A 12,368-nucleotide genomic window follows, 5' to 3' on the forward strand; every position below is an offset into this window, starting at 1 on the left:
AAAAAAATTGGATCACTTTTATTCCTATTACAAGGAATGTAAACATCCCTTGTAATAGAAAAAAGCATGACAGGTCCTCTTAAATATGAGATCTGGGGTCAAAAAGACCTCAGATCTCATATTTAGACTTTAATGCAAAAAAAAAAAAAAAAAAAAAAGTCGTCCAAAAAAAATGACACAAAAAAAAAAGTGCCTTTAAGAGAAGAGGGCGGAGCTGACGTCGATCCGGCTGTCCTATGGTATGGAGACGAGTGGGAGCCATCTTAGCCTCACTCGTCTCCATACTGAGGAAGGGAAAGGACCCGATCGCCTCTGCCGCTACCGTCGGCTCCGGTAAGCGGCGGAGGGCGCGGGAGAGCGGTGGGAGGGGGGGTGGCACCTCTCCCGCCGCTGATAACGGTGATCTCGCGGTGCACCCGCCGCAGAGACCACCGTTCTCGTGTACAGAACCGCCAGCCCTAAAGATGGATACCTCGGTTGTGGCAGCAGCTGCTGCCGTTACCGAGATATCCATCTTTAAAGTAATGATGTATATATACAGTGGCCGGTCGGTAAGTGGTTATTTACTTGCAGGTGTGCTGAAGAGAATAGTTTTTTTTTTGGTGCACAATTATGGTGCACAATTATATCATTTCTATGGTTATAAGATATTGCACTTCCCCAAAACCAATGAAAAAAGACAGAAAAGAGAAAAAACAAACAAGCTCGATGTACTTTTATTTTGCCGGCAGAAACAAAATTATGTACATTTACTAGCATAGAAAAAAAAATATTCTACAGGATATGGTGCTATATTTAGCAAAACAGTTAACATTTGGGTTTTAAGGGCCCTGCACACAGGAGCTTATAGTCTAAAATTTGTCTAAACCTTAGAGTGGACACAGCTTTACTTTCAGTGTATAATGGGCAACACATCACATTTTTATCTGCACAATTATAGAAACATACTTAACAGTCATTCTTACAAAGCATTCCAACATTATATTAAAAAAAGGCACATAGTCAAACTATAACACCCACCACCACCCCACAATCCACACACATACATTGGGGAGTATGTTCTGCTGGAAGATGCATTTCTGAAGAAGAAGAAGGTCAGCACATGCTCCCAAACCATGTTTGCATGGTCAGACAGGAACAATACACAAACAGCATTGACAGCATGGCCACATAAACCCACTTTTGATGGAAAAAATGCAAAGAAATTCATCAAACAGCCCTAGTTGGGCGTTTGTCAAAATCATTTCTTCTCCCCCCACAAATCACAGTAAAAAACCTGGCCACTTCTCAGGCCAAATGAACACCCCCCCCCCCCCCCCCCCCCCCACTGCAGTCCTTTATATAAGGATGTATTGTTAGAACATTGACACACGCCCACCTGTATCTTTCAATCTGTCTCGTCATGTATGCCTAAAGTGATTGCACCTGATGGGCAGGAACACATAATACTATTTGCAACTGTGTTAGCCCTTGGCTATGTGCATCAAATCTCCAACTAAAGGCCAAAGATCAGAGTCCATTTGCATGCACATAAACATAGCAACAGTTTTCTAAGCATATGTACCTGTGCAGTGTAAACCCTACAATTTTAAATGTCCAAGTCCCTGGGCATGATTAGTGCTAACAAACATTAACATCAGTCCCTGGCTGCAATGAGCTTCCAATCTAAAGTCCAAAACTAACTTTCTTACATTAGAGACTATTTCGACAGGAGACAAATTAGATGCCAGCATGTCTTTGGATTGTGGTGAGAAACCCACACAGGGAGAACATATAAACTTCAACACAAGCATTAGGATGTTGGGGAATTGAACCAGCAACCCCAGTGCTGCTAGACAGAATTGCTACCCACTTAGCCAGTGTGCAGCCTCACACATGTAATCTGCATCTCTGTGGTGTGAACCAGCCCTAAGTCCATAGCCATGCTCAGTGTCACAAGCAATATACAATATATTGGCCTACGTATTGGGACACCTGCCTTTATACGCACATGAACTGTAATGGCATCCCAGTCTTAGTCTGTAGGGTTCAAAATTGATTTTGCCTACCCTTTGCAGCTATACCAGCTTCAACTCTTCTGGGAAGGCTGTCCACAAGGTTTAGGAGTGTGTCTATGGGAGTGTTTGACCATTCTTCCAGAATTGCATTTGTGAGGTCAGGCACTGATGTTGGACAAGAAGGCCTGGCTTACAGTCTCTGCTCTAATTTACCCCCCAAGGTGTTCTGTAGTGTTGAGGTCAGGACTCTGTGCAGGCCAGTCAAGTTCCTCCACCCCAAACTCACTCATCCATATCTTTATGGACCTTGCTTTGTGCACTGGTCCAAATGATTTGGTGGAGGGGGATTATGATGTGGGGTTGTTTTTCAGGGGTTGGGCTTGGCCTTGGCCTCTTAGTTCCAGTGAAGGGAACTCTTAAGGTGTCAGCATACCAAGACATTTTGGACAATTTCATGCTCCCAACATTGTGGGAACAGTTTGGGGATGGCCCCTTCCTGTTCCAACATGACTGCACACCAGTACACAAAGCAAGGTCCATAAAGACATGGATGAGGGAGTTTGGGGTGGAGGAACTTGACTGGCCTGCACAGAGTCCTGACCTCAACCCGATAGAACATCGGGAGATGAGACAACTTCTCTACATGAAGCAGCATGCTTGGGATTTGAACCCAGACCCTCAGAGATGCTAAGCAAAAGTTATAACCTCTAAGCCACAGAACCACCACATGTGGAGACCTCCTACACATATACTGTACTGCAGTTCTTTGGACGTATAGGTGGTGGAATTACTTTACTCAAGAGTTATTCTTCTTGATTTATTCTGTGATATTTGGTGGGTGAGTGTAGAATAGTGATGTTACCCTCCAATTTTTGGGAATTACATTTTGATTTCTGATGTTGGTACACATATCACATTTTTTGGGCTCGAATTATGATTATTTGGAAATAATAAAAAACACACAAAATTGTGACCCATTTTAAATTTGCATCAGCAATGGTATTGTTATTGGTTTGTAAAGACACCTGTGTGAGTTTGGGTAAAGATTGTTGTGAGATGGAGAGTAACAAGTGAAAGTGAAAAATGTATTTTACCAAAACATTCCACATTCTAGCATTCTTAAAAATAGATGAGATAAGACAAAATAGAAGCAGCAACATTGTTGCAAGGAACATTTATTTCAGAGAAAGATACATTTCATCTCAACATTAACTGCCGGTTCACAGGGGCAACACGACTTGCAGGTCCGAGGCGACCTGCACACGACTTCAGTGGTGACTTGCAAAACGACTTCTGTATAGAAGTCAATGCAAGTCGCCTGAAGTCGCCCCAAAAATACTACAGGAACCTTTTTCTAAGTCGGAGCGACTTGCGTCGCTCCTATTAGAACGGTTCCGTAGTACAGAACAGGACGCGACTTGTCAGGCGGCTGACAAGTCGCCCCTGTGTGAACCGGGGCTTAAAGTATTGCTTTGGGGAAGTTACAATTGTAGCTTTAGAATCAATGGCTGAAACTTGCATTGGACTATAATAGCGCTGATTTTCATTCTCAAAAACGCATTTTAGCCCAGCGCTAATTTTGGTATTTACTATAGCGCCTTGTGAAAAAGCCATAGAAGATAAAATGAGAGCTGTTTGCAGGTCTGAGCATGCTCAGTTGTGTTGGCACCTAGTTGTACAGAGACGGGGAATTTATCTCTTTTCAGACTTTTGAAGATATTTCAGTGTAGAAATCATTTTACCTGGTGCCTCCATGGCAGCATACCTGTGATAAGCTCTGCCCCGGAGTCCTCCCCTCAGGATAGTTAATATGTTATAAAAGTGACAACCATACCCCCAACAGCATTCTCCTTTTTTTCCTCATACCTGATGGATAGTGTCAGTGCGTGTCTTTCCTCTGCCATGTGCAGCTTTTGTCTGGGTTCAGGCCTCTCCCAGATGCAGTCCCCTATCTTGGGCTGCTAACAGCACTGATAAGAGGGGAGCTCCTTCTGAGGGTCTTTTGGGGCAGCAGCGGTTTCCAAACTTGAAACAAACAGCCCGGCATATTAGGCTAAGCTGGCTTTCTGTGGTGGTGACAGGTAGGGGTTTACCTTTTTCTGTGTCTGTTACACTTTCGTCCTGATTTGCCTTTTTTCTCATGCTATTCCTGTGTCTCTGCAGCCTGTGTGTGACAAGCGCCGCTGGATGGGCGGTATTGTTTTCTCGGTCCAGCTTCTGATTGGCTGAGCGGTATTCCTGGCTGGCCGGAGCATGCGCTGTGTCGGAGGCTCGTGGCACCATCTTTCTTGTGGGAAAGCCCTGTAGGCTTGCCCTCACTTAAGGTTGAAACAGCAAGGGGGCGGAGCGGGATAGAGGGAGGACGGACGGTTCGGCCTCCCCTTTCCCTATTTAGACGGTCAGAGCATTAGTTAGCCCTAGGCTCTGTCAGATCAAGTCCTGCCTTGGTATGCTCCTATAGCAGCAGTTCTTGGTCGCATAGGGTGAGTTACTTTATATATAATACAATAGATGTTCGTAGTTCGGGGGTTGAGGAGGCTTAAATATTTAATATTTATTACTTTGGCTATGGTTTCTTTTTTGGGGGGGGCAATATAAAAAAAAAAATATATATATATATATATATATATATATATATATTAATATATGTAATTTATTGTTAGCGGAGCATGCTTAGTGCTGGGGGAAAGGGTTCCTTTTTTTACGACTGACCTTCTCTTCTGCTCTAGTTTTCTATTTTTGCTGCCTGCCGGCCCCTGCCTGCCCCCACAGTTATGAGACAGCCGCCGTCAGATCAAGACCCTCATTTTTTTAGGTAAGGACACGCACCTATTACAAAAAAAAATAGAATTTTTTTTTTTTTTGAACAAAAGAGTGCCTTTACGCTGTTACTCTTGTTTCAGCCCTATACGCCAAGATATGTCTAACAAGACTTCTGGCCACCACAGCGGTCACTCCCGGCTCGGATCACAGTCGATCGACTAGTGCTCGACACCATTCCGATGGGAGGTCAGCTTCCAAAAGACATTGCTCACCCAGCCCTCCCAGGCGGGAAAGTTCCAAAAAATGCCGGGCATGTGGAGCAACCTTTATGACAGATAAGCTAATCTGCAAATTCTGTTTTTGGGGTTATGCGGAACAAGAACAAGCTGAAGTACAGCAAGTGACTGACTTAATAAAAAAAGTGGTCAAAGACTCTTTAGCCGAGCTAATGCACTCATCTCCATCGCAGGGCATAGCTGGTGGGCAGGTTCAGCCTTTTTGAGCAAACCCTTCCAGGGCCATCAACCGCAGGTCCTGCAGTAGCCACATCGGGGCCACTTCCCCCGTCCACAGGAGACAAAGAGGAATCGGGATTCTGTGAAGGAATCGGAACCCTCAGGCTTTAACTTTTCTTTGGTACAGCCATTTGTGGCTGCAGTCAAGCAGGCCATCACCTGGGAGGAAGCGGAGGAGCCGCCTAAGAAAGCTAAGTCCTTTTTCCCGTTTTTAAAGAAGAAACTTGCCTTATTTCCATTTATGGAAGAATTAAAGTATCTTATAGAGGGGGAATGAAAAAAGACGGACAAGCGCTTTTGCTTGAACCGACTTCAAAAATTATACCCTTTAGCAGAGTATGATGCCGTTTTCCTGGACACTCCCCTGGTGGTCGATGCTGCAATGGTGCGCCTAGCAAAAAACATCACCCTGCCAATGGAGGACTCGGCCTCCTTTAAATATCCATTGGATAGGCACATCACCTCGGACCTAAGGAAGGCGTACCAGCTGGCTGGAGGAGCTTGCAGGCCAGCTGTGGCATTTGCTTCAGTGTCTAATGCCATCAGGGTCTAGACTGAGAATATCGAGGTAGCCATTCGTCAAGATGTGCCTAAAGACGACATGATTAAAGCTCTGGAGGAGCTCAAATTATCCGCAGACTTCGTAGGGGTAGCAGCAATTGATGCGGTACGGTACTCGGCTAGAGCGATGTTGCACGATTATGGCCAAACGGGCTCTGTGGCTGAAAGCTTGGGCAGCCGACGCAGCATCGAAACAAAACTGGTGCAAAATCCCCTTTGACGGGAAAGCTCTGTTTGGGGATAGGCTGGAGAAGGCAATCTCTCGATTGACTGGGGGAAAATCACAGGAGGCTTAGGCGTTCTCGAGTTGTTTCTTCTAAATTTCAGCCCTCCAGGAACAGGAACTTCTCTCAGTTCCGTCAAAGTAGAGAACCCAAGAAAAATTGGGGAAATACTCAGGCCACTTTTCTAAAGTCAAACAGAGGTGTCTCTCCAACCCCCAAGCAAGAAGAGTGGAGAATGGAAACCGGTAGTGGATTTGAAGAGTAATCTCTAAATCTTTTGATACTCTAAAGGGACTTGTGGCTTGTAGGTAGCATCTTAGCACCTTGGAAATGTCCAGTTCTTGTAGTGAACCTGAAAGTGGATCCGTAAAGGTGGGCAGTTTCATTCATTTGGACTCTTTCAAAATGGAATCCTTACAAACTATCATCCAGATGGTACAACCAGGAGACTGGATGATCTTGGTGGACTTGCAAGACGCATATTTCTATGTCCCCATTCTCCCTGCCTTTCAGAAATTTCTAAGGGTTGCAGTAGGTTCCATACACCTCCAGTTCCAGTGCCTTCCTTTTGGGCTGTGCACATCCCCAAGAATTTTTTCGAAGGTGTTAATCGCAGTCTTGGCTCCCTTCAGGGAAAGAGGAGTGCTGGTCTTTCACTTTTTAGACGACATCCTACACCATAGCCCCCAGTCCAACGCAGCTTCTGAAACACATGGAGATTGTCCTGTCCACCCTGAAGGAGTTTGGGTGATTGATAAATACAGAAAAGAGTCTCCTGACTCTGACCCAGGTAATGATTTACCTCCGCGCTCTTTTCAACACCTCAGCCGGAACAGTGTGTCTTCCCCCCCAGAAAGTGACGGTGATTGTCCAGAAGATGTGCCATGTAAGAACACTCTCTCACCTGTCAGCTTCAAATTGTTTAAGTCTAATCAGGACCATGTCATCCTGTATCCCGATGCTACCCTGGGCTCATTAGCATCTGAGGACTTTTCAAGTGGGCTTCTTGGCTCAGTGGAAGAGGAAGTCACTGTGTCAACTAATTGTGATCTCAGTGTCCATGAGGAGGAGTCTCCTCTGGTGGTCCTCCTGGACCATCCTTACCACCGCTGCGAGATCGAGAGGTTGGGGAGCACATTGCAATCACCTTGCAATACAAGGAAGGTGGGACTTTCCCGCGAAGGGGGTAGTTTCCAATATCTTGTAATTACAGGCAGTCTATCTAGCCCTAGTGAATCTGGGAGAACATCGACACCATTAGCAAGTCCTAGTACGCATGGACAACAGAGCAGCAGTGTCGTATATTCAAAGACAAGGGGGGAAAAAAACACAGCATCTCTTTGCTAAGAGAAGTGGAGCCTATTATGTTGTGGGCAGAGAGAAATCTGCTGGATCTGAAGGCGGTCTACCTTCCGGGCCATCTGAACAAAGAGGCAGACCATCTGTCTCGTTTTCAGGACAACAACGAATGGTCTCTACACCCCTCAGTGTTCAATTGGATCATGAGTCTTCAGAAACCGCCGGAAATCAACCTGTTTGCCTCACCAATGAATGCCAAACTGCCGAGATTTCTGTCCCGCCTGCCTCACCCTCGAGCAGAAGCAGTAGATGCCCTCTCGAGCCCGTGGCATTGCAAAACAGCCTTTGCATTTCCTCCCAAGCCTTTGATCGCGAAGTTTCTGCTCAGGTTGATGAGGGAACCAGTCAGTGTGGTGACAATTCTCCCTTACTGGCCAAGGAGGCCATGGTTCTCCTGGGCAATGGGCCTCAGTATGTGTCATCCGGTGTTGCCTCAACTCCTCTCCCAAGGGAGATTTGTACATCCAGCTCCTCACAAACTGAATCTGCATGTTTGGATGTTGAAAGGGAGAAATTCCAGTCCTTAGGTTGCTCTGCTAATGTTATCTCGACTCTTTTAAAGGCCAGAAAACCATACACGAATTACATTTATTCAAAAATCTGGAGTAAGTTCAAATAGTTTGTAGCAGACAAGTGTTTGGATCCTACAATGCCTTCCACTGCACTTCTCTTGGAATTTCTACAAGCCAGCCTGGACCTTGGTCTCAGTCTCAGTTCACTTAAGGTTCAGGTGGCAGCGATATCAGCAGCCACCCAGAAAAGAATACTCGCTCATCATTCAATTCTTCAGGGCAGTCAAAAAAATCCGGCCTCCAATAAAACGTTCTATTCCTGCCTGGGACTTGCCCTTTGCCCTGGACTGTCTGATGTTGCAGCCTTTCGCCCCAATAAAATCCGCTTCCCTATGGAACCTGACTCTCAATATGGCCTTTCTGATTGCAGTGACTTCAGGGAAAAGGGCCTCGGAATTACAAGCCTTGGGGGATAGGGTGGAACTGCAGACAGTTCAGGGGTTTGTCCCAAAAGTCTCTTGCCGGGCTACTCTCAGAAGCTTGGGCACTGCCCACCTTTACGGATCCACTTTCAGGTTCACTACAAAAACTGGACATTTCCAAGGTGCTAAGATGCTACCTACAAGCCACAAGTCCCTTTAGAGTATCAAACAAATTGTTCATACTTCCTTGGGGAAGGAATAGACGGAAAGACGTCACTTCAAGGACTATCGCTTCCTGGAATTGCAAACTGATCCAAAAGGCGTATAGGGCTAGAGGGATGGATCCTCCGGCGGTGAAAGCCCACTCAATGAGGGCAGTCTCTTCATCGTGGGCGGCGAGGGCTAATATCTCTCTAGAAACCATTTGCAAAGCGGCAAAACATCCCCAAACACGTTCATGCGGCACTACAGCATTGATCCAGGGGTGCTTACTTCAGTGGAGTTTGGGAGAATTCAGTCAGCTCTTGCGGCTCCTCAATAAAATTTTTTCTTTATGAGCATTACCCACCCTGTTGTTAGCTATTTATTTTATCACAGGTATGCTGCCATGGAGGCACCAGGAAAACGGAAAATTGTATCATACTTACCGTAATTTTCCTTTCCTGGTGCCTATCCATGGCAGCATACATGCCCTCCCATGGTATTAGATATAATAGAAGAATGCTGTTGGGGGCTATGGTTGTCACTTTTATAACATATTAACTATCCTGAGGGCAGGACTCCGGGGCGGAGCTTATCACAGGTAGGCACCCATGGATAGGCACCAGGAAAGGAAAATTACGGTAAGTATGATACAATTTTAAGAAATTCCCATGTATAATTGAGGAGGTTTGCACGGACCCCCAGGGCAAATTTGCTATAGTGGTGTTTACACACTGGTCTCAGAGATACATTATTATCAATGTTTATGTGCCCCCACCTTTTGCATCAGACCTACTGTATAAGATTCTGGAAAAAGCTGCTCCCTTCTGTCCAGGGAAACTATTAATAATTGGTGATTTTAATGCTATTATCTCCCCAGATCTGGATAGACCCGCCCCCCCTAAGAACCACAGTACTGACTTATTTACCTGGGCTCAGGCTATGGGGCTAGAGCAGATATGGAGATGGAGACACCCTGCTGTTAGGGCATATTCATGCTTCTCAGCCTCCCATAAGACAGCCTCAAGAATTGATCTAGCTTTCTCCAACCCTGCGTTACTGGCAGACGTGGTGGAGGCTACATACACGTAAAAGCCAGTAAATTAGAATATTTTGAAAAACTTGATTTATTTCAGTAATTGCATTCAAAAGGTGTAACTTGTACATTATATTTATTCATTGCACACAGACTGATGCATTCAAATGTTTATTTCATTTAATTTTGATGATTTGAAGTGGCAACAAATGAAAATCCAAAATTCCGTGTGTCACAAAATTAGAATATTGTGTAAGGGTTAAATTTTGAAGACACCTGGTGCCACAAACTAATCAGCTGATTAACTCAAAACACCTGCAAAGGGCTTTAAATGGTCTCTCAGTCCAGTTCTGAAGCCTACACAAACATGGGGAAGACTTCAGATTTGACAGCTGTCCAAAAGGCGACCATCGACACATTGCACAAGGAGGGAAAGACACAAAAGGTTATTGCTGAAGAGGCTGGCTGTTCTCAGAGCTCTGTGTCCAAACACATTAATAGAGAGGCAAAGGGAAGGAAAAACTGTGGTCAGAAAAAGTGTACAAGCGATAGGGATCACCGCGCCCTAGTCAAGATTGTGAAAAAAAACCCATTCAAAAATGTGGGGGAGATTCACAAGGAGTGGACAGCTGCTGGAGTCAGTGCTTCAAGATCCACCACCAAGAGACGCTTGAAAGACATGGGTTTCAACTGCCGCATACCTCGTGTCAAGCCACTGTTGACCAAGAAACAGCGCGAAAACCGTCTCACCTGGGCTAAGGAAAAAAAGAGCTGGACTGCTGCTGAGTGGTCCAAAGTCATGTTTTCTGACGAAAGCAAATTTTGCATTTCCTTTGGAAATCGAGGTCCCAGAGTCTGGAGGAAGACAGGAGAGGCACAGGATCCACGTTGCCTGAAGTCTAGTGTAAAGTTTCCACCATCAGTGATGGTTTGGGGTGCCATGTCATCTGCTGGTGTCGGTCCACTCTGTTTCCTGAGATCCAGGGTCAACGCAGCCGTCTACCAGCAAGTTTTAGAGCACTTCATGCTTCCTGCTGCTGACCTGCTCTATGGAGATGGAGATTTCAGGTTCCAACAGGACTTGGCGCCTGCACACAGCGCAAAATCTACCCGTGCCTGGTTTACGGACCATCGTATTTCTGTTCTAAATTGGCCAGCCAACTCCCCTGACCTTAGCCCCATAGAAAATCTGTGGGGTATTGTGAAAAGGAAGATGCAGAATGCCAGAACCAACAACGCAGAAGAGTTGAAGGCCACTATCAGAGCAACCTGGGCTCTCATAACACCTGAGCAGTGCCAGAAACTCATCGACTCCATGCCACGCCGCATTAATGCAGTAATTGAGGCAAAAGGAGCTCCAACCAAGTATTGAGTATTGTACATGCTCATATTTTTCATTTTCATACTTTTCAGTTGGCCAACATTTCTAAAAAATCCCTTTTTTGTATTAGCCTTAAGTAATATTCTAATTTTGTGACACACGGAATTTTGGATTTTCATTTGTTGCCACTTCAAATCATCAAAATTAAATGAAATAAACATTTGAATGCATCAGTCTGTGTGCAATGAATAAATATAATGTACAAGTTACACCTTTTGAATGCAATTACTGAAATAAATCAAGTTTTTCAAAATATTCTAATTTACTGGCTTTTACCTGTACTTACCTAGTGGGTTGTCCGATCATAGCCCGCTGGTTATAGAGTTCCGCTCTCCTGCATACCGGGATGTGGCTTTGTGGAGGCTGGGAGCACAGTGGATTTCCCACCCTGAGGTAGCAGACATCATTCCACCCAGACTGACAGAATTTTGGGACCATAATAAGGGCTCTTCATCCCCACAAGTGGTGTGGGACGCCTTTAAGGCCTATACAAGAGGGCAATACATTTCCACCATAGCGAGTATCAAGAAGCAGCAGGGCCAACAAACTCAGGTACTACAGCAGTCAGTGGTTGACCATGCTGCGACATATAGTGCAGACCCCACACCGACTCAATTTGACTTGCTAAAGGCAGCCCAGCACACTTTAAATCTACATCTATCAGAGGTCACAAGGCTAGACATACATAAAGGAAGACAACAATTTTTTGAGCAGGGGGACAAAAACGGTCGCTTCTTGGCCATGCTGGCACAACATGAACACCCACTCACAGTAGTCTCTAGTCTGCGCTCTACAGATGGAGATACAGTGACATCCCAGTCTGAAATACTAGAAATGTTCAACGCCTTCTATGTCAAGCTCTATACCTCCACTCTCCCTTCCGATTTTCAGCCTGAGTCATTACAAGATCTTTTGGATCCTCTGGCACTTGGTTGGCTCTCGGACAAGGAGAGGGAATCACTGGTCCAACCGTTCACGGCATTGGAGGTTTTAAGTGTTATCCGGTCCTTTCCCACCGGTAAGGCCCCAGGTCCGGATGGACTACCAATAGATTTTTACCGCACTCACAGTGAATTTTTAGCACCCATATTGGCCCAACTATACACTGTTTGTTTGTCCAAAGGTGATTTGCCCTCATCAATGCACCAGGCTTACCTGACCCTAATACATAAAGCCCCCAAGGACCCAGAGCTGTGTGCATCCTATAGACCAATTGCCCTATTAAATAATGATCTTAAAATTTTAACTAAACTGTTAGCTTCCCGCCTATACCCACTACTGCCCTCGGTGATCGATCCCGACCAGACAGGATTCATTCCCAAGAGGTCCACTGATGTAAATCTTAGAAGACTCTTCACTAACATTCATGCTCAGCATCTTAATTCTGGGACAAGGGC

The sequence above is a fragment of the Aquarana catesbeiana genome, linkage group LG01, assembly GCF_042186555.1.
Source record: "Aquarana catesbeiana isolate 2022-GZ linkage group LG01, ASM4218655v1, whole genome shotgun sequence".
In the NCBI taxonomy this organism is placed as follows: Eukaryota; Metazoa; Chordata; class Amphibia; order Anura; family Ranidae; genus Aquarana; species Aquarana catesbeiana.